We start from the raw sequence: 22034 nt of genomic DNA, 5'->3' as shown, positions 1-22034 counted from the left end.
TTGTCTAATCTGAAATGAAATCTATGTCGTTTAATTCGATCTAGCACTTAAGTAAGATGATGCAGAAGTTTCTCTTGGGATGTGCCTGTAACGATAATATTAATCTCGGCGGAACTCCTAGCAACTCTGTGAGCGTTGTATCCAGAGTTTGTTGGAATATTGCTGGAGCTGACTTGACCCCAAATGAAAGACGGTTAAATTGAAATAATCTCTTATCGGTGTTGATAGTAAGAAGAATCTTCCATTTGTAGATATGCATTTGCAAGGTCCAGTTTTGCAAAACAAGTTCCATCGTTGAGTTTGAAGAAGAGATATTGATGTGTCACTAGTCTGCCATTTAGTTCTGTGCTGGAGTCCACATATAGGAGAAATTTTCCGTTAGCAATCTTCACAATGACAATAGAGGCTGCCAAGAATGAATAATGTGTAGATTGGATAACTGCTTCTTGTTGTAGATAATCCATTTCTTTTTCTCCTGTAGCTACAGCTGCGTATGATACATGACGCTTTGGTTTAAATACTGGCTTTGTATCTGCTTTCAGTACTAAAGTCGATTTAACTTTATAACAGCATCAAAGTCTCTCTTGAAAAACATTGCTGAACATCGTTTTAAATATATTTTTAACATGCGTTTCAGCATCTGTTGCAGCCTTAATATTGACAGCATTGAAAACTGAGTTTAAGGGAACATTGAAAAGATCATTTCTTCAATAAAATCCAAACCAAGAAGATTAAGAGTGGTGGAATCAGAAACATCACACGTCTGTTTTTTTTTCTTTTAAAGAAGACATCGCATGTTAACTCACCAGTTAGATTTTTCGTTGTTATTTTTTTACAAAAGAGTTACCATTTATCAAGTCCCGGAGGCCACTCAAGGATAAAGGTTAAAGAGTGTACAGTAGTCAATAGAAAAATATCGCTGTAATCGTTAATAGTGAAAAATTGGTAAATTGGAACACTTAAGGAGATGGTTCCTCAAGAATTTGTCTACATTGGACTTGAATACAACATTATTGTAGTCAGTTAGAAAGCAGGAAAACGGGACCAAGTTCTACATGCGTGCAGTTCTAAGAAATAAGCTTTGTTCATTGACTCTCTGTTTAGGTTTAGGTACAGATAAAGATTGAGGAAAATCATTGATTGTGGTTTTCAGCTACCTGTGTGTCTTTCGAGAAGGTCAGGCTAGAGGAGGCCATAAGTTGGGGCTCAAACGGTCACTTGCCATGAAAAAAAATAAGAAAACAGACAGGCTCGAAGCGTTTCTTCTGCCCCCCCTCCGACGCAGGCACGCACAACTCATACATTTTATGCGCTTTTGCGCATGCTCGTCACACTCCGTGATCTCGAGATCACGCATATGACAATGCTGGGCAGGCCATTTCGTCTGGGTACTTCGCCTTAATGGTTCAGATTCAAAAACTTCCTCATTGGTGTCTTCGTTTTTCGGATCATTAAACTCGTCCTGATCTGGATCCTCATCATCTTCTGAAGAGCTTCTGTCATCATCTTCTCAAGAGCTTCCGTCATGTGGTCGTTCGTACAGCAGTGGGTCTTCGTCATCTGATGAACTGAGTTCATCGTTGATTATAACGTCATGTCGGCATGCTGGGCGCACATCTTTTATGTGGCGTGGTGTTCCATCAACTGATATTGAGTGTTGACTATTTGCAGGGAAAAGAAAAAAGTATTCCACGCTAGGTTACGAATTCTATTTTGAACCCTGTCAAGGCAGGATTAGCTGTTTCTAGCAGCACCTGTCAAGATCTAGCAACAATACTACGTCCTTAGACGTACTTGGCTCTTATACAGGTAGAAGGGAGGCATCAACTAGAGCGGTAGAACAGTCCCACCATTTTTCCGACAGCCTTGGCAACGGATTTGATGTACGTGTTCCATTACAGATCCGGAGTAGAGGTCAGATCCAGAAGTTTGTCAAAACATGGAGTCTCTTCAAGAAGAGAGCCATTCATTTCAATTGATGCTGGACGGGGATCAGAGTGCCCATGATGGAAATATAGAAGTTTGGTTTTAACCAGCCACCCCTTTCCCCCATTGAACCACGTGAGGTTGTGGATATGACCTTAAACTATATCTGATGGTGAAGCCCCAGCTTACAGGTCTTAGGGAGTGTGGAGCCACCCGTTAATTGTCATTGCTCCCAGGTCCACTCTGACCCGGAGCGGTAGTACCTTTAGGGTCCCAACTATGGGTTAAATAGAATACGACTTAAAAAATAAATATACTATATTAAAAAATCGTTCTTCAAAATCACCAGAGTCGGCATTAAATAACCTGAAAAGGGTTGATATGCCGTAAAACAAAACAACAAACAAACAAAGAACCACGTGATCAAGAGCAGCGGAGAGAACATCAGGGTAAATTTGGTCATTTACGGTCTTTAAAGGGTTGCCATAGATGGTAGTGTCGTCAGCAGGAATATCTTCGAATCATCTTAGATGTTATTTGGAAGATCATCGATGTAGACCAGGAAGAGAGTTGGAGCCAGGTGGGACCCCTGAGGGATTCCATCATTAATATAGTGAGCTTCTGATTTCTGCCCATCACTCGTATGAACCTATCATAGAGAAATGATTTAGTAATTGAAAAGACATTTCTAGCTATACCGTAGCTGGATATTTTGTGGAGTAGACCTTTATGTCATACCCTATCAAAAGCGTTTGATATGTCAAGAGCAATTGCCCTAGATAGGAAGCCTCTGTCGAAGGAGTCGCTGATCCTACGAGATATAACTCGCACATCTGCCGTAGATCAAGCAGAACGGAAGCCATATTGCATGTCACTGAGAAACTTATTTTTGCTGAGGTGGTTTACTACTTCTCTATTTAATACAGATTCCAACAACGTATTCATGACACACAAGAGATTGATCTGTCCGTATTGAAAGGGGGATGAGCGATCACTTGATATTTGTTTAAATACGTAACATACTGATGAGGTTTTACAGGGTTTTGGAAGGCAATTCTCCTTAGCTTTGTAAGTATGAGAGCAAGTTCTGGTTGAAATTATTAAGCACTATAATTGGAATGTCATCGGAGCCAGTTCTTTTACTGGAATCGAGGTTTGTAATTAGCTGGTTAATATCACACACAAATAGGTGTATGCCGCGTAGCATGTTTACATACGCAGGGGGAAACACGTGGGGTTTGCGGTCCTGATCACATAAGATAGAATGAGCTGAAAAGTGCTTTATCCGATGTTGAAGAGATTACCTCAGATCCATTGATGATATTTGGGATAGAGCACACACTTCTTTTTAGGACCCTGTTTGTTCTTACCAAAATTGTTGGAAACCAAGCTGCTATTTTGTATTTGACTGACTCTCTTGCTTTCTTTATTTATATTATCATACAGTGGATGCTTTAGTCTCAGTACATCTATTACATTAGAAGCAATGGATATAGTGATTTCTGTGGGCAAAGACAACTGCACATCCTGGAGAGAACCACGGCTGAGGGTATAAAGCAGTCTATACCTATAATAACCCATTCACTAAGGTCTGATTTTATAGGCGACACGTTCTTTTTAAACAAAGGTAGATCTAATATAAATATAGTCATCCATAGAGTATCGATATACTGTACGATGGAGAGGTATGTTGGGGGACTTTATACATTTTGTTTTTTATCTTAACTAATACAACCGAGTAGTCGGAAGATGCCAATGAAGACAGAACAGTAGATGAATATAGCTTCTATCACTATATGTAATCAGTTTTTTAAAAATAGTCAATCATATTCATGACCAGACACACACACACACATTCAGCTTTATATTTATATTCGTATTAATATTTCAAATAAAATAATAATATTGTATTACTGAAAGAAACGTTGTTTAACTAGTAAGAGTGATATCCGTTTATAAGATAATAGTTTAAACTTCCTCCTTACGTACAAGTGGATTTGAACAACTATTCTAATTGTTTGATAATGCTTGATAATGGAATCGTATATTTTTTTATTATTATAGATTATTAGCTATATGTCGTTGACAATGACGAGATCCGCTTGTGATAAAGGAGTCGTCTTTCTCGTGGCGCTTTAAATAACTGGCGTAACCACTTTTCTCATTCCACTATCTAAAAATGTTCGTATCTTGTGTGCGCACGTTCGTGTGTGTGTGTGTGTGTGTGAGAGAGAGAGAGAGAGAGAGAGAGAGGAAAGGTCATTACTTTTGTGTAGACATCGTTTAAGTTTAAGCAGTGCTGCACCGTTTCCATGGCACCGCAAGTCAACGACAGGTCAAAGATGTCGATAGAGGTCGCTCTTCACTCGCTCTTGGTCTTCGGTAGAAAAGGTTAATCCCGAGAGAAGCGCTCGTTCGACACTGTATTCTACCGCATGAAGGCATTACCCGGCACGCCACATGAAAACCAGGGTGTTGGCATCGAGTGACTAACGACTAAACGATGCGTTAGAAAAGGGATGCTACACATAATAAAAACGTAAAACACGAATGACTAGAATTCTGTCAATAATCACTGATTGTCTAAATGTTACGTAGTACTTAAATGACTGAGAGATATTGTAAGATATACGCTTTGTACATTGCTGATTATGTAAGCGTGCACGTTTATACACGTGCGTTTTTGCCAGAAATCAACCAAGTAACCAAATTAAATTGATTAATGTATTTTTTTTCCAATACGATGTGTAAGGTTTTTGCGTGTTGGTCTTTTTATAATCACCCCCGTTTGTCGTTCATGACTAATCGTGAACCCCCTCGCTCTCTTTAGCCAGGCGAACAGAACTAATCGTGTATGGAAATACAATGGAAACTTGTTGAGACAGCATTTGCTCTGTGAGGAGTGACTATGTAACGTATTTAAACTGTTTTCTTTATTTCGTATTCAGAATAGGAATTAGAAGACGCAGACGGGCAAATATCTAGTAAACATTCGTTTAGATTCTTTTTAGATTTTCGTTTTCATTGCGTCTTCACTACCTTCAACAACAATCTGTTCTTCCTCGAATACGAGACAACCTTTTTTTTTTTACACAGTGATCACCACTTATCAAGGCCCGGAAGCCACTCAGGGATAAGGGTTATTGCAAGTAGATTACGTTAGTGTGGAGATTTGATGAAGTGTTTAATTAGGGGGGCGGTTCATTAGGAATTTGTTAACATTGGACTTGAAGACATCCAAGTTGTAGTCCGGAGGGAAGCAGGCAGACGGAACAGAGTTCCACAGGCGTGCAGTTCTAAGAAAGAAGCTTTGTTCATGGAATCCGCGTTTTGATTTAGGAACAGATATAGAGTGAGGGAAATTTTTCACAGTGGATTCAGCTAGACGGGTGTTTTTCGTGAAAGATTGGCGAGGGGGGACCAGGGATTGGAGTTCAGACGAGCACCTGCCATGAAAATAACGATAAAACAAGGTTAGGCTCGACACGTCTCTTCTGTGGGAGAGAGGTTGCAGGGTAGAGAAAAGGGCATCCCCCACTAAACGAAGTCTATTTTGTACTCTGTCAAGGCATGATAGGCTGTTTTTGGCAGCTCCTGCCCAGATATGGCAACAGTATTCCATCCTTTCTATTTTAATGCTGCACCCCCCACTCTGAATTTCTTGTGCGTTGTGTCTATGAAGCAAACCTTTTACCCCATTTCCCTGTTCAATCACAACTATAGATCGGTCTATTTCCGTTTGTCGCATAATTATCATGACATTTACTAATGTAATCGTCGCTAATATATATACTAGCTTAAATAATCCCTACGTGTAGGATACTAATATATAACGCTCTCAGATGTTAAGATTTTTTAAGCAAATAAGTTTTGCAGTGTCGCACGGTAGAGGTACAAACATATAATCTAGCACAATTTCTGAAAAACTTTCGAAACTATAAATGAGTTGGAATTACTCAAAATACAGTTTGGATCATTTTACAACACTGCTACCAAAGACACTCACTTCGGATTTTACCACGCAATTTGGATGTGAATTTTTATATCCTTTTCATTAACTTCCCTTACTCTATGACACTTAAATACTTTTATCTGTGATTTTCCATGTCTCACTGACTTTAGCAAATAAGATGTAAACCATTATAAGTATTTGCTAATATTTTCTCCTCTGAAGAGATGGTAGACATCGAAATCCTATAGGATAAGGAGTTATGATTTTTCAAATGTATTCTTTGTCTTACATAGAATAATAAAAATCTTTTTATTTACAATTCAAACATTTCACGTCATGAATTTTTAAATTAATTGAATGACTAAAATTTGATTTATTTGATCTATCTTGTAAATCGATCAATTCTTATTTAAGTGGGATAATACTTATAGAATATTACTACCAATAATATCTTGTAAATCTTATAATCACAGCTTTCCATAACAGTTGATTGTTAGATAATTATATTCTTTTTTTTTTTTTTTTTTTTTTTTTTTACAAAGGCATCACCACATTATCAAGGCCCAGAGGCCACTCAAGGATAAGGGTTAAAGAGTGTACAGTAGAAGTTGGTCAATATAGTAATCATTAGTAATGAAAATTTGGTAAATTTAATAACTTATATGAAACGGCTCATCAAGAACTTATTTACTTTAGACTTGAACACAACCATATTGTAGTCAGCCGGAAAGCAGGAAAACGGAAGACAATTCCACAGGCGTGCAGTTCTAAGAAAGAAGCTTTGTTCATGGAATCTACGTTTAGGTTTAGGCACAGATAAAGAGTGGGGGAAATTATTGATAGTGTTTACAGCTAGACGAGTGTTTCTTGTGAAAGTTTGGCGAGGGGGGACCATAGATTGAAGCTCAGTTGAACACTTTCCATGAAAATAACGATACATCAGAGACAAACTCGCAACATCTCTTCTGTGAGATAGAGGTTGCAAGGAGGAGAAAAGGACATCTCCTACGAGGCTACGAAGTCTATTTTGAACTCTATCAAGGCAGGACAAGTCCTTTCTAGCAGCTCCTGCCCAGATGTGGCAACAGTATTCCATCCTTGGACGTACCTGGCTCTTATATAGATAGAGAATAGCATCAGCAGTGAGATATCTATTCTGAAGTATATATACACACACACACACACACACACACACACACACATATATATATATACATATACATATATATATATATACATATACACATATATATATATATATATATATCGAGAGAGATAGAGAGAGAGAGAGAGAGAGAGAGAGAGAGAGGGGGGGACGATAAAATTGTCGCCCTAAAGAAAAATTACTACAGCTTTAGTTTAAAACATTTATTGAAAACATCAATTCAGGTAACTAGGGTATGTACTAGAGCTAGCATATATTCATTGTAGCCGCCTTCAGTCTCAGTTTCTGCCTCGAAACGGGTCCGGAACTGGGAGCGTGCATTTTCCACAACCACTGGCGTGTCTGCCAGCAGCCACCTAATTGCATCAGGGGATCAGCACAGTCTACAACACATCCAGGTACACTTTGGTGTTGACTTTCAAGCCGACTTGAAAGATGTGACGTGGCATGATGTGGTCCTGACTGGAAACCACACAAAATACCTATACTCCACTTGAAGTAGCAACAAAAACATATGCAATCCAATGATGCATTTTGCTGGCACAGTCCTATTGTTATAACGTAGAGAGCATGTGTTGTACAACATTGCTTCTCCGACAACGCTCGTTGAAATTTGTATAACTTTATGACTTGGTAGAAGGTTCTTATCGCTCTTGAGATGTCTACACACGTGGCCAACAAGTAGATTGTCTGAAAAAAACAAACAAAAAAATAAAAACAGTTACCATCAAGCGGAAATAGGGCGACAATTTTATCGTCTCTTTCTCTCATTTTTCTCTCTTTATATATATATATATATATATATATATATATATATATATATATATATATATATATATATATATATATAACTACTTAATTTACTCACATAAAATTTATATACGAAAGTATAGATTTATGCGTAAACTTTAAGTATTTACTTCAAAAGTGCTCAATACGCAGGTAGAGCTAGTAAGTAATTTATAAAATATATATGGCGATTAAGCGAATAAATACTGGGAACTCAAAGAAAGCGGACATTCGCCGGTAGTCGAATGGAAAATAATAAGACAAGCTACCACGTGCAGACATTTAGACGACCCATGTAAATTATGCCTCCATGAAAAATGTGCTATCCTGTACTTTAAAGAACCCCCAATTCTATTAAACTGTAGACGAGAAATAGCAAACAAATGTGTTCACAAAATAAAACTTACTATAGGATAGTGATACAAAATAGCTTTAAAACTAACAAAAACAATAGAAAACAAACAAATAAATAAATTAAATAAACATGAATATACATAAACGACCATATATATATATATATATATATATATGTATATATATATATATATATATATATATATATATATGTGTGTGTGTGTGTGCATGTATGTGTGTACACATATGTATATTTATATATTAAAAAAAAGAGCAGAAATGAGGAAAATCGTCTGCCTTAAACCACTAACCTAGTTCTAAAACAGATCCTTTGTTCGATAAAATGCATGTCCATTGGCTGATAGAAAGGGGCGCGGTGGATACTAGAAAGCTGATTGGCTAACTAAAATTCTCAACATATATAAAAACGAGAAACAACCACAGAATTCGCGCATAAGCCTGACGAACCCTATAGTGGATGAAACGCCGAATATTCAGTGTAGCTTAATCGTCATATATATATATATATATATATATATATATATATATATATATATATATATATATATATAAACAATTTTACTTTTATAGTTTCGAAAATTCTTCTCAGTTTTATTGTCATCGAAATCGATAAAATAACCAATTAACTTAATACCTGGGGAAGAGAGAATGAGAGAGAGAGACAGAGAAGACGAATCAGAAGAAGAAGAAGAAGAAGAAGAAGAAGAAGGGAACTATAGAGATAGTGAAGAATATATATATATATACATAACATATATATATAGATGTATATAATATATGTATATACATAATATATATATACACACACATATATATTAACAAATTAAGATATAAATTATATATAAATACATAGATAATATATATATTTACAAATTAAGATATAAATTATATATATATATATATATATATATATATATATATATATATATATATACACTAAGATATAAATTAACAGAGTGCAAATACCTAGCTGTGTGTGGGGCAGGAAAAGACTATAAAAAGACGGACGATCGTGTACAGCATGTTCGTGAGCAGGTTCGAGAGCACGTAGAAAAAGACGGATGTCAGAGAGGAGCACGACCACGGTTTTTTCGGGAAAGTACTCGGGAATAAATGTCGTTGTTTCAAAGGAAGAGGGGTCGAGTTATGACTTGTTCTATGTTCCTTGCGATGTAGACTGCATACAACGTGGGTAACGTTACATACCGAAAGAGATAAAGACAAAGAGAAATATATTATAGATTACATGACCTTCGATGACGTCATAAATTATATGGGCAATATTAGACATAGACAGATGACACCTGACCCGAAGTAAATTGTAAATTTTTATTGTCTGTTAAATATGATTAGTTCAGATGAACTATTCGCGTCAGTTTGACCGGAGAAAAAATAGAATTCTATAGCTGAAATTTTTGGAGATTTAATTTAATATAATAACCTTATCATCAGACATCGTTTCTATTAAGTAGGCGCAAAAATAATGTCATTTTTTTAATGTTCAAATCCATGTAAAAAAACGACCTCAGTTTTGCACCAACCTAATAGTTTACTAGAGTACTTTCAATCCAAAAATTAACGTCCCGTTCATGTTTTTAAATGAATAACTATATAAATTAACATCACGTAAAAATACAGTTAAAAAATGATTAGAAACGAACAATACCCCGGAATAAGATCGGAGGAGGGAGGGAAGTTTTCATTATAATTATTTTTATAATTTCTTTTAATTCTATTACAACAAGGAAAACAAAGAACAGGTTTCTTAAAATGAATGAGCGAAATAAAACAATAACAATATTTAGTTGTTTTTTTGTTTTTTGTATTTGGTTGTGTTAGTTTTTTTTATTGTATATTTGCCTTTCATAATCGAAGCATATTTAAATTAACAAAATTTTAATTATAAAAATTATAAAAGGAATTCGGTCTATATGTTTCTCGCATTCTTCTCCACTATATATCTTATTCTGTATGAAATATGGTATATAAAGCTACACACAAACTCACACTCACATAATATAAATATACATTATTTCCTTTGATTTCACACACACACACATACCCCCCCACACACACACACATATATATATATATATAAAAGTGTTTGTGTGCGTGAAATCAAAGAAAATAATATTCCAAAGAGATGAAGAGGTGTATGTTCGTCCGTGCTTTGTCTTTATTTTCAAAGTTCTGAGAAAGGACGGGGCATTTAGTGCCATGTTGCTTTATTTGTTCCTTTGTAATTTCTCTCTATATATACATAATTACATTTTAAAAATAATATATATATATATATATATATATATATATATATATATATATATATATATATATATATATATAGCTCCCCATGTGGGGGTACCAAATCGGTTAAAATGGAAAATTATTCCTAACTCGCATTTAGGTAAAAATGCACTTTCGTAAATAATTGAATTCATTCAAAACATATCGCTAAAACCCAAACAAAACAACATCTAAGTAAATCGCGATATATCCAGACAGTCGGCGAGATGGTCCGTTGGGTCCCGATTTCGAATCTCGCTAGATACAGCCACTCTGATGAGTCGTAGACGACGAAACACGTGTCAGTGGATAATTACTTTTTTTAAAATAGTATATATATATATATATATATATATATATATATATATATATATATATATATATATGCATATATATACAGCTCCCCATGTGAAGTTACCAAATTGATTAAAAGGGAAACTTATCTCCAACTCGCAATTTAGGTAAAAATGCACTTTCGTAAATAATTGAATTACTTCAAAACATATCGCTAAAACCAAAACAAACAACATATATATTATTATTCAGCGGTTCTAAAGAGGATGTTGTATAGGGGATGTTTCAGAAAGGTGTATAATTGCTAAGGGCGTTGGATTTGTAGTGCCGGCAATTTATGGTGGTTTCATGTTTTTTATTTAGTCATTTTTCTCCATCTTTTAAGTCGAATATAATTTTTTTTCGTTCAAGCAGAGAAGGCATGAGGAGTCTAAAGATTTAGATTAGATTACGTTAGATTTTTTAAGGATTTCCCACGTGATGGTTGGTGTAAGGTTATTTTGAATTAGATCAAGATATTGGGAGGTTATCCTACATATAATTGGATATATGGCATAACCTACATATTTTATAAATGTTTTATGCTTGTTGAATATTTCAAGCTTAGAAGAATTATTATTAAGTCTTTTTTCGATAGATATAGGGATATGTTTAATTATATGTTTTGGGTGGTTTGATAGTGGGTTTATGCAGAGTGGGTAAGTATTGTCTTTAGTGTAAGGTTCATATGAGTTATTTTAGAGGTTGAGGGTTATATCGAGAAAGTGAACAGTTTTTACGCTAGATTTAATGTCCAGTTTTGACCTATTCTGTTGATTTCTTTAGTTAGTTAGTTAGTGTGTATACATTTCTTTAGTTAGTTAGTTAGTATGTCTGTGTATGTGTATGTATGCATCTACTTTTTAGTGGAGATCTGTATACCCCCGTATACGTACTTGGATGGGTGTGTGCATGCTTATATATGTGTGAGCATGTTTTTATATATGTATATATATATATGCGAGTATATATATATATGTGTACGAGAGTTGCGTGTATGTGTGTATATGTATGCATGTAGATCCATGTACGTCTGCATTGGCATTGTATTTTTATGTCTACATATTTGTCTGTAATATGTATGTATATGTATTATACGCTTTTATGCGTGCGTCAACATCTGTATTAACCTTTAACTGTTTAAAAACAACCCACTATGAAATGAACAACGACCACAAAACCCGTAAATGTAACTAACTGCCAAAAATGACAGCCACACTAACCCCCTCCCCTCTCCCTCTCCCTCCCTTTCTCCCATCTCTCTCACTCTCATCTAATTAATATACCTTATCGAACAAGGAAAAACAGTAGTCAAAATTTTAAAACCCAAACATTGAAACTCATATTTCCCCCCTCCTCTCATTACCCCCTCTCTTTTTTCTTAACCTTCCTCTCCCCCCCTCCCCGTCACTATATCCACATATCTCTACCCAAGCCTACCTGAATCTGCTACTCCCACACATACAATACAACCTAATATATTTTAACCTTCAAAACTGAAATATTGTCAATTACGCCTTCCCCCTCTATTATCTCCCACCAAAAACACCCTCCTTTTTTTCTCCCTCTTCCCCCCCCGTATTTCTCCTAAAAACAATTCTTCCTAATACTAACCAACCATTTCTGTAAGGTCTGACGAGGCTGTTACATCGTAAACACGGTCCAGCCTCAGAAACATATGTAACCGAATAGATAAAACGGTAATAAAAAAATAAAACATATATATTTGTATATATATATATATATATATATATATATATATATATATATATATATATATATATATATATATATACTTGTGCCCGATATTATTCATACCCCTCGGATCTTTGAGATTTCTATAAGAATATTGCCAAACCAGAAGGTAGACAATATTAAAGGGATTTCAAACAATAAATCAAGCATAAGCATTTAATTTAAACTCAACAAATTAATAAATTATGCAAGTTTGAAACATTATACAAAGAAAAACAATAATGGCACTAGTTCAAAATTATTCATACCTCTCTTACTAATAGTCAATAGCATGCCCTTTATTCTTAATAACTGCCTGTAACCGTTTTGGATATTTATCAACAAGGTTTTTACAAGCATCAACACTGATTTTTGACCATTCTTCAATGCAGTACTTCTCCAAATCCCTCAAATTTCTAGGTTTCCGCTTTTTAACCTCAGTTTTCAATATGTGCCAGAGGTTTTCGATAGGGTTCAGGTCGGGACTCTAGCTAGGCCATTCCAAAACATTAATTTGATTATCCTCAAACCATTTCTTGACTATTTTGGCAGTATGTTTTGGATCATTATCCTGTTGAAGGACCCAGTTTGGTCCTAAATGGAGCTTCTCCGCATCCTGTCTAATGTTTTTCTGGAGTATCTCCAAATATTGCTCCTTCTTCATGGTTCCATCTATCTTGACCAAACTACCTGGACCACTAGCCGAAAAGGAGCCCCAAAACATTAGGCTACCACCACCATGTTTCACCGTGGGTATGGTGTTCTTTGGGTTGTAAGCTTCTCCTTTCTGCCTCCAAACGTAAGAAACATCCATATGGCCAAACAATTCAATTTTTGTTTCGTCAGTCCACAAAATACTTGAGAAAACGGACTCTGGAGAATTCACATGGGTCCTAGCAAACTTTAGACGTGCTGCAAGGTGTTTTCCGGTGTGCAATGGAGTCCTTCTTGGACTTCTTCCTTTCAGACCATTTTCATGCAGAGTCCTTTGCAATGTTTGCCTTGATATCTTTATGTCAGAAGACTCCAGATTTTCTAAAATGTCCTTAGTAGTGGTGGTTGGATTTGCATTAACACTTCTTACAATATTCCTGGTGGCTCTAGCAGACAGTTTCCTTTTCCTTCCTCTACCAATCAAGTTGTTTGTTGTGTGGTGGCTCTGGAATTTTTTGATGATGCTCTGTACTGTTGCTGTAGGGACCTCAAATTTCTTGGAAATTGACTTGTAACCTAAACCATCCTTATGTGAATTCACAATTTTAGTCCTAAGATCATTAATAAGCTCTTTTTTCTTCCCCATTCTAATAATTTTTATTCTTTTATTGGTTTTCAGTTGATATCATTTTAATTTCTGAAAAATGCAAAAAACGAAATGAAATTAATCAAAGGTTGTATAAAAGCATTCAAAATAAGAATCAAACAGGAAACAAACAGTCAGAAACTCGATTAATACTGAAAAAATAAGGGGGTATGATTATTTTTGAACATTGCAGATTTTATAAATAGCTGTATATTTCTTTTATTACAAGTATCCCGAGATTTTAAAATGACGAAAATGATCAGAAGAGGTTTATTAAGAATATGTATCAATATGGACGTAAACAATAAATTCTTACAAAGTTACACCTAATAAACTCAATTTTCAAGGGGGGGGTATGAATAATATCGGGCACAAGTGTATATATATATATATATATATATATATATATGCATACTAATTTGAGCATATTTCATTGATTTCAAAATATAGGAACTTTTTAACCTACTGTCATAAGATTTTAAACATAGAATATTATTATAATCGTTTAAAAACTGGCAAATGTTCATTTAGTCTCGCTCTATATAACCAAAGACACGAGAATTTCGATATTAAACTTGTCTAGAAGTATACACATATCGATATAGATATACCATTTCATAGGTCAATTGTATAAGTTCGAAATCTGGGCGACTACTGATCAGAATTTAACAACTAAAGGCTCGTTGGGATGCTTATAACCTGAATGGTGTAGTTGGATATATGCAATTTGACATTAAGGTCGCACATTACTGTTTAAAGAAGTGGGGGATAACTTTGCTATATAAATTTAACGTAAAATGAGACACCAATGTTACGCCCACCCTGGCTATAAAGCGGGTGTGCATTATACGTTAAATTAATATAGAAAAGTGATCTCCCACTTTATAATTTCTTCATATATTGAAAACTACTCGTTTCCTGGTACATTTATTTCTGTTTTACACACCCTCGTACAACATTAGTAATTGTGAAGGATTTCCGTGGTTAGAAACATGTTGCACCTTTACCAATACTTGAATGATAGTCATTTGTTTTCCAAGTTTTGCATAGAAATAACAAATATCTGATATTCCCATGAAAATTCTAGCCTTGATGGAGTGGTGGTGCTATGGATTTAAATAAACCCGAATAATATTGTGAAGAAAATATATACTGTCATTGTTATTGTGAAGAACATATATACTGCCATTGTTACTGTGAAGAAGATATATACGGTTATTGTTATTGTAAAAACATATATACAGTCATTATTCTTGTGAAGAAAATATATACTGTCATTTTTATTATGAAGAATTTAATACTGCCATTGCCATTGTTAAAGAAATATATACTGCCATTGTCATTGTGAAGAACATATATATACTGCCATTGTTATTGTAAAAAAATTATATACTGCCATTGTTATTGTGAAGAACATATATACTGTCATTGTTATTGTGAAAAACATATATACGGTCAATGTTATTCTGAATAAAATATATACTGCTAATGTTATTGTGAAGAAAATATATACCTTCATTGTTAGAACTTGTAGAGAGCGATTGTTTTTTTGGAAATCTTTTATACTTCGATTATTTTAGTGTAGAACGTATATACCATTTTGTTTTAGTGTAGAACATATATACTTTCATGTTTTTGTTAAGAATATATATACTGTATTTGTTATTTTTAAACACATATATAATGCCACGTTTTTGTGAACAACTTACATACAATCATTACTATCTTGAAGAAATAATATACAATCATTGTTATTATTATGAACATATATACTGTCATTGTTATTATGAAGAATTTTAAACTGCAATTGTTATTGGGAAGAACTTAAATACTGCCATTACTATTGTGAAAAGATTATATTCTCCCATTGGTATCCTTAAAGAACATATATACTGTCATCGTTATAACAAAGAAGTTATATACTGCCATTACTATTGCGGGCAATGCATATATTTATTGATATTGTGAAGAAAATATATACTATCATTGTTATTGTGAAAAGCATATATACTGCCATTGTTTTTTTGTTTTTTTTGTTTTGTTTTTTGAATAGCATATATTGTGCCATTGTATTGTGAAAAACATATATACTAACGTTATTTTTGTGAAGAATATTTATACTGTGATATCATCGGTAAGAACTTATATATTGCCATTGGTATTGTGAAGACCTTATGTTTTTATTGTGGAGAACTCATATACAGCCAGTGTTATTGTGAAGAACTAATATATTGTCATTGTCTTTGTGAAGAACTTATATACTGTCATTGCTATAGTGAAGGACATATATACTGTCATTGTTATAGTGAAGGACATATACACGTTCATGGTTTTTGTGAAAAACATATATACTGTCATTGTGAATAACTTATATACTGTCGTTGTTATTGTGAAGGACATATATACTGTCATTGTTATTGTGAAGAACATATATACTGTCATTGTTATTGTGGAGATCTTATATACTGTCATTGTTATTGTGAAAAACTCATGTACTGTCATTGTTATTGTGAAAAACTTATGTACTGTCTGCGACAGACTGTCATTGTCAAGAACTTATATACTGTCATTGTCATTGTCAAGAACTTATATACTGTCATTGTTATTGTGACGAATATATATATACTGTCTCTGACGAACATATATACTCTCATTGTCATTGTAAAGAACTTGTAAAGACAGCGATTGTTATTTTAGAAAACTTGTATGCTGCGATTTTATTAGTTTCTAACGTATATACTGCCATTGTTTTTGTTAAGAACTTATATACTGCCATTGCCATATGAAATATCATTCAGTTTTTTTCTGTTACTCTTAGTGTTATATTCCTAATAAACAACTTCAATTAAATTAGTGTTCGTGGAGGTTTTTGATTGCCAGAAAAATATATTATTGTAATGGTTTGGAATCAGAAAGTAGGCTAAAAATTTTCCGATTCCGATGCGCTAAAAAGTTAATTTTTTTCAATTATTCGCCACAACACTAAAGTATATATATTTTAAAAAAAATCAATTGATATATATATATATGTGTGTATATATAATTAACATTTTTTTACTGTAATTTCATTCTGAAAAATAATTTTTCAACACAAAAATTCATTATGTGTACAAATAATAATATATTCAAAGTATCTTTCTTTATCCAGAGATTTTCGATGTAGTCTCATCCTCTCATATCATTTGCAAAATATTTAATCTGGTTTTATATAATTTTGCTAGTCAACACGTACATGGTTAAAAAATAGAGACGTTTTAAATTAACGGAAATATTTTTTTTAAGAAATTCGCTTAGGAAAATTGTTAGAGTTCCTAATTAATTAAATGAAAAATAAATCGAAAACTTTGCCTAGGCGTTAATAAAAACATACCAGGTTTTTTTTTTTTAAGTCTCCACATTTTTATCTTTATTTGAAATCCACTCTTAAAATAACAGATTTTACCATGTTTTTTTTAATTCCAATGACTTTGCTTTTATCACGAATATCTCAGCTAATCAGAATTATCATTTTGAACAATTAGATCTTACTTTGTAAACGCCTGTGGAACTCTGTTCCGTCTGCCTGCTTCCCTCCGGACTACAACTTGGATGTCTTCAAGTCTAATGTTAACAAATTCCTAATGAACCGCCCCCCTAATTAAACACTTCATAAAATCTCCTCACTAACGTGATGTACTTGCAATAACCCTTATCCCTGAGTGGCTTCCGGGCCTTGATAAGTGGTGATCACTGTGTAAAAAAAAAAAAAAAAAAAAAAAAAACATCTTTCTACTGATCTTGCTCCACCAAAAATGAGACAGAATAAATCTAAAATCTTTATTCGCAAAGGAGTATCGCCTGTTACTTTGGGTGCTTCATCGAACAGAATTGGAGGTTACCTTCAATGGGGCAATACTCAACCAATCTGGAACCTAATAACATCGATCCATACTATTCCAGGATTACTATTCTAGTAGGATAAAAAATGTATCATTTTATTATTTAAACCATTGTTGAAACATTTTCTATGCTCCTTAATAATATATTTTCTCTTTCGAGGAATATCGATTTTGCTGCCGTGTGTTTGTTGCCCCCCCCCCAAGAATATGAGGATACACCTGTAAATTCATCCTCGTTCGTTTGTCCTTTCGTCTGTCCGCATTTTTCTCAATAACTACGCCTGGAAATGTTTTGAAATTTTTCACGAACAATAAACATGATATTAGTAAAAAAAAAAAAAGTAACAGAACGGATTTTCCGGAAAACTTCGGTTGCCCCCCCCTAGTAATTCTTCGGGTTAAAATAGCTATCATTGACACTTTTGTGTTTCTTAAAAAAATTGATGCCTTGGATTTTTAAAAAACTTCCTGAAAAGTTGTATCAAACTTAATTCTATATAATTTCGTTTGTCTATACTTCACAATAACTCTTGGGTGCGCCCAGGGGCTCTTTTAGGGTTTATAAAAACACTATTTTTGGGACTTTTTTTTACCATATTTGTCCAACATTTTCTGTTTATGTCTATTTAGCAGTTTAATATGGTGCTGAACTCAAATTTAAATATGTTAAGGCCTTGGAAACTTTTGGAGTTAATGATGGACTTACTCATTTCTTTTTTTGCGTGGCGCAGAACTCAAATTTATATATGTTAAGGCCTAAAACTGTACCGTTTATTTTATTTCACCAGGATTGGACGTCCTCTGGGGGATTTTTGTGCTAAATGGGTGGTGCAAATGCTGAACTTAGTCATTTTTATGCCTCGTTCACTGTGACCTCACGAAAGATCATGCATTCTTCATTTGTTATATCAATTTAAATGAGCCCCTCCGTTATGATGTTACTTTTTCAATGTTTATGAGATTCCCTTTTTAGTGGGCATTTTCCTTTTTGCCTGCAATTACATTTTCTTTACATTCCTTAATTTTCCTGCTTCAGCTTTAAGTTCTTTACTTTGATATTTATTTGATAATATTATTGCCTTTCTAATATTTCTCATAGTCGAACAGCCTACTGTAGTTTTATTTTACTCTACTTCGTATCGCATTATCTTTAATAATTTTGTATCTGTTTTTATATGTCGTTTAATGGAGGGTTAAACCAAAGAGCCTTCCTTCACCTAGTTTATTGTTTTCGTATTATTCATATTCTTATTACTATTATTTTTTTTATTACTATTTGGTTGCTTGACCAATCTATCATTACTAATTTAAAGATATATATTCAAGTTCGCTTTCAGGATTATTTTTGGTTAGATTTTTGTTGTTGTTTCTTAATCTTCTAGTTTTAACAGATAACGTAATTAGCTTTACATATATTTCTACTTTCATAATAATTAAAGTTAGGTTCACAAAATATTTTTATTCTATTCCTTCCCTAAGTCAGTATTTTATATAATATTCCTTAAAAACATTAAATCTGCCCTTACTTGCGGAATGTTTAGAAATTGTTTTTGACATGTTATTAATGAGTGTTTTATATTTGTTTATGCCTTGAATGTTAATCACTATATAATGCTTTTTGGTTTTATTAACGTTAATTAGTCAAGAAAGTTAATATGTTGTCGTTTCGGTCTATGGTAGTTATTTTCCTAATTAAATCAATGGTTTTACTGTCACCGCTTGTAACGAATAATACATCATCTAGTATATATATATATATATAACTCACGTATATTTATCAATTTCGTTTATTCAATTTATATAAACGAAATATGTAAGTTGATCGCACTCTATCTAGCCTATACTAATATGCAGATTTATGTGTCTAACTTTACGAGTCCATAGTTTTTCATCATATATCAATAAATTCCTCTGAGAAAGTTTCGCAGTGTTCACTTCCATGTTAGTAATGTATTTTTAATGTGTATATCTTTATACAAAAGATATAGGAAAACAGACGAATAGTATTTATAAATATCGCATTGTACAAGTCTACGTCTTTTTCGCTTAATATTTCCTTAAACCATTCAATAACTCCTTAATGGAAACTCACATAAAAAGTTTTGCTTTATTTTTATTGCTTGGGCTTATGCTATCCAGAATCTTGTTACTTACATTTGTTACTAGGGTACTATTTTAGGATTACTGTCGACGTCTTCTTTATGATACTTGAAGGTAAATCTAGGTTCACTATATATGAATATTTCATAATTTTGAGCTATATTTATATGTTTGTAAAATGATCTTTACCTTATTTATATTATCCCTTTTTGTTGCTTTAGCTTCTAAGTAAATAAGCCTGATATTTAAGTATTCATTGTTTTATCTCTTGGAACAATAATGTTACCGCCTTTCTTAACATTTTGTTTGTTTTTAGATATTATTAACGACATGCGAACATGATACCAGACACCATCTTTAATTGGGTATCGTCATAAAAGGAAAAGTTGTTACACATACAGATCGTAAAAGGATGTAAAAGGCAAATGCCTGTTATAATATAATTTTGACGGATTAGACATACGCTGTGGATAAACAATTGAATATCTGCAGTGTTAATAAGAAAGCCCTGTCCATAACATGTGAAAAATTTGGTAAATTGGTTTTCTTATTCTCTAAGATGGAATACTGTTGCATCCATTTAGCTTTCTCTTGGCAAATATCCCTGCTATTTCAATTGTTCTACTAACACAAACAATCTCATTCATTATTTCAGTGTGACGAAACCAACGAAGTCTCCCTATATTGTACATAGATTCATGGACTGTTTAAATGTAATTAAATGGAATTACAAGATATAAGCCTGTTTTTAAAACTCACATTATTCATTAATAATATCATTGTCATATCATTTCTCCTAATGCAATACATGTCTTAAACCCTTACTGGCCAGCTTTCACTTTCATACATCATGCTTAACAGATATATCTGATAAATTCTTTCTTCCTTGACAATGGTAATGCTCTGCTGGTTAGTAATGGCAGAATTTTACTGAATTTTTATTCCATCCACTCCTAATTGAAAGCAGATAAACACTTATTCCTCCCTATGATCCAATAAGTATAACCATGGTAACAAAGTGCAAACTTATAATTAATGAAACTTTATATTACTTGTATTGATAGTATCTCATCTTAAGTGTTATTCGTGTAACGACTTGGTCGGATTGTCCCTTTGCCGTTGGTTGTTGTTTGGAAAAAAAAGAAAAGTTACTGGCTCCATAGTTATTTTCGTATTCTGTGAGTAAGTCTATTTATGGTTTTAGTTTCGTATTTGTGAAGAAATTGGTTAATAAAGCAATAAACGTAATATGAGCAATCAGCCCCCATCTAAAAATGCAGAACTTAAAAAAAAAATGTACATCAACACTGGGCCGAAACAGTTGCATTATAAACCAATATAAACCTAAATGTTACAAAATGAGTAATTATATGAGTGTGTTTGCTTTGTAAAATGGTGTCTTTAAAAATATTTCTAGGTCTAGTATTGCACTGTCGAGCTATTTTAACAAGAACTCTGTGTTATTATTCATATGTAAATAATCCTTATATATATATATATATATATATATATATATATATATATATATATATATATATATATATATATATATATATATATATATATATAAATAAATAAAACCGAAACTGTAAATCGTTTATGGCATCATGGCGCAATGGATTCGGGCGCTGGACCAAAATACATGAGGTCCAAGGTTCGAATCCTAACAACATTAAGTTACGCTGAAGAGGAGTAGGGCTCCGAAACACGCATTTGCGTAGATTACTGTTTGTAAAAAAATTTATCTCTATATAAATAAAATGAACTCATTTTTCCCGTCTGATTTTGACATTAATAGGATTAAAAATCAAGATATTTCATGCAAATATAATATGCACAAACGGCAGAACAATATCTGAGGTGTGTTATAGGCTTATTATTTCTCAAATTCCTCTATAATCTTAGATTTCTATACTTTTTCTGCTGAGAAGTCACGGCCAAAATCGGTTAAGATCAATGGAAGTGGTAAAATATTTTCTCTCTAATAAATTCCTCCTCCCCCTGCCACCACTTAACACCGTTTGGGGATCGTTCACAAGGAACAGTTGAGAAGAGAACACCGGTTTGGCTTCGTAGTTCTTTCATGTGAAGTTATTTAAAATCACTAAACTAAGCTGCAGTGCTCTGTGGCGTAGTGGTTAGCGTGCTGGACAATTCACATTATATTTTCACGTTCGCGCCGACCTACCGTAGTCGTTT

The sequence above is a fragment of the Euprymna scolopes genome, chromosome 40 (genome assembly GCF_053919585.1).
Source record: "Euprymna scolopes isolate OS-2025 chromosome 40, ASM5391958v1, whole genome shotgun sequence".
In the NCBI taxonomy this organism is placed as follows: Eukaryota; Metazoa; Mollusca; class Cephalopoda; order Sepiida; family Sepiolidae; genus Euprymna; species Euprymna scolopes.
The sequence above is the reverse complement of the archived record's forward strand: the minus strand, read 5'-3'. Positions refer to the sequence as shown.